Source organism: Scyliorhinus torazame, chromosome 4, assembly GCF_047496885.1.
Source record: "Scyliorhinus torazame isolate Kashiwa2021f chromosome 4, sScyTor2.1, whole genome shotgun sequence".
Taxonomy (NCBI): Eukaryota; Metazoa; Chordata; class Chondrichthyes; order Carcharhiniformes; family Scyliorhinidae; genus Scyliorhinus; species Scyliorhinus torazame.
The window spans coordinates 44,052,759-44,055,618 of NC_092710.1; the positions used below are offsets into that span (position 1 = coordinate 44,052,759).

The 2,860-nt window shown below is 46.9% G+C and overlaps 1 non-coding gene across 1 annotated transcript; it reads left to right on the forward strand.

The window, feature by feature from the left end:
* The first annotated feature begins 336 nt into the window (after positions 1–336).
* trnan-auu (transfer RNA asparagine (anticodon AUU)) lies at positions 337–409 on the forward strand. The gene has a single exon. It is a non-coding gene; the product is annotated as a tRNA-Asn (tRNA).
* Positions 410–2,860: the final 2,451 nt, after the last annotated feature.

Below are 2,860 nucleotides of genomic sequence, written 5' to 3' on the forward strand. Positions count from 1 at the left end.
TCAGAATGTTGAGTCATTGAGAATCAGGAAGTGACTGTCCCAACCCCAACTGGGGATAACCAGTCTCCAGGAAAGGGACTCGGTGGGCGGAGTATCGCAGTGAAGCGTCGAAGAGCAGCACAGCTCTGAACTCGCCCTCAATCCAGAGGCGGAGCTGCTGATATGCTGTCCGGATTCAGAGAGTGGCGCAGGGCAAAGGAAGCAGCGGTTTGTTCTGAAGGAGAGGCACAGCATACGAAGAGGAAAGGGGCAACAGCGAAGGGAGAGGGGCAATAGCGGAGCGAGAGGAGCAACAGCGAAGGGGGAATTTGGTCACTACACGCAGCATCACTCACAGCCCGGATAGCTCAGTCGGTAGAGCATCAGACTATTAATCTGAGAGCCCAGCGTTCAAGTCCCTGTTCGGGCGATAATTTTAAATCCCAATGATCGATGCTGACCTGAACTCATCGAGTGAATCAACTGGGAAAGAAGCCCATCGGCCCATTGTGCCTCTGCTACCCCTCAAACCCCTGTCTGTTCCAATCCCAGTTTCCAGCCAAGGACCGTCGCCTTTGCATTCCACGGGGTTCAAGGTTTCATCTATTCTCCTTTGTGTGAATAATACCATCATTACAAAGATAAATCTCTGCCCACCGCTTACAATTGATTCCTGAAATATTTGCCTTATGCTGATTTTTTTTTTTCATTGTTTTGCTCATTTTGAGCTTTTAGGCGAGTTGAATCTGAATTCCGACATGATCAGAAATTGAATTTCATCCAGTCCCAATAAAGGATGCTCGTTGGATCTGTCCTTTCCTGCTCTTCAATTAAACCTCATTGTTATGTTCCATTAAATTCCATCACATTTATATTTAAATACATTTCACTTTGTTTTCTGAATTCATTGAGAATGCTGGCAGGCAATGCGATGTTCTGTAATGGTAGTTTGTACCGACTTTGTATTGAAGTGTAACTGCAGTATTATTTTCATTGACAAAATAGTATTGCCAGCGCCGATTGATAACTCAGCCGCCTCCTGCAGATTCCCCTCCAAGGAACACGCGCCATATTCACTTGGAACCATATCACCATTCGCTCACTCTTGGTGGGTGCTAATCATGGAGCTTCCTTCCTAACCGCTTTCTGGGTGCACCTACAGCACATGGACTGCAAGTTTCAGAAATCCCACCACACCCAATTTCTCGGGAACTGGATGAGAGCTGAAATTATGGAGCGCTAGTTTATTGCTTTTTGTAGTTTGAAAGTGCAGATTATGGTGGAGTGACTATAATGATGTCCAGGAAATGTTGTGTCAATGTTCTAAGATAAAGGAATTGGATACAGAATGGCTGTTGGTGTGGGGAGTGGCACGTTTTGCCAAGGTGAAATGCGAACAAGGGTCACAGCGCCGAATGGGTATTGAGAAAAGGCGGTGAGTGAGAGTAACGTTTGTTTAACAGATTGGGTCCCCGCAGAACAAAATGTAAAAGGTGAATGAAAGTTGGGGAAGGTGCAGAGGCAAAGGGGAATTTGAGACGGCGAAGGGTCACGAGATACAGAGCATTAGTTGGAAAATTTCGAAATATTTCAGTCCGTAAACTCGTTCCTGGTTCGTCTACCGGATGGATCTATACTGCACCGCACTCGATGCGCGCTTCGCCTTATTCCACGCTTGCCACTTCGCCTCGCCCTCCTGCTGACCCTGCCACGGACTATGCAGAGCTCCCTGTCACTCTGCCTCACCCTGACTTTGACGCAGTCCTGCTCGCTCCTGAACCGGCGGCTCTCGAACCACCCTTGAGGCGGTCAACCAGAATTCGGCGCCTCAGAGACTAAATTTATGAACTTGTCGAATTTATGGACTCTCTGAATTGTTTTGTTGCTTTGTTTGATCTTTCCCTGGTTTGTATATAATGTTGATCTCGTTACTCTTGTTGCATACTGCTTCTCTGCACCAGGCACCTTCCCATGTAAATAGCTTAGTTCTCATGTACATAGTCCTGTACATATGTCTTCGCACCCCACACGTAGTTCGGAACATTATCACAACACATTATTTATTGCCACACATACATTTTTTTATAAAAGGGGGGATGTCATCATGTACACCAGTATATCATGGTGCAGACACACACACACTGACGGACACACAGCAAGACCAATCAACACACACAACACCACAGCCAAACACCAGTTAGAGCACACTCACTATAAAGACAGAGGGCATCAGTTTTCCCGCTCATTCGGGATGCAGCCTCTCAGAAGGACAGAGCTTACAGCTTACAGCACAGATATTCACCATGTGCTGAGTGCACAGACTGGTCAGGATAGGCATAGGTCTTTAGTTTAATCTAACATCGTGTTGACCCACAGTGAACGTATGTTCAACAGTTTCTAGCTTCATAAAACAGAGTTGTTCTACGTTAAGTGTTGGTAGCCTGTATGTGTTCCACGGATCCAAAGCACCCAACACACCACCGTGCAGCAGCCATTTCGCCAGCTGCTGTGGGAGGCCACATATCTTAGAGCAATAAAGCCTCAGTTGTATTCAACTCTTGTCTTTGTCCAATTGATCGTGCATCAATTTATTGCTCTCATATTTTCAGAAGATGGACCTCCGTATCAAGCTGGATCGCCTGCACCTGGATCCGTAATTAAGCAACGCAAAAAGGACTTTCAGCACTGGCTAGCTTGTTTCGAGGCGTACATCAGGTCTGCACCAGACCCTCTTCCGGAGGCTCAGAAAATACAGATACTGTACTCGACGTTGAGCCCCAATGTCTTTCCGCTGATCCAGGATCCAGCAAACTACGGCGAAGCCATGGCGCTACTTAAAGAAAATTACGCCCAGCGGACGAACACGCTCTTCGCCAGACAC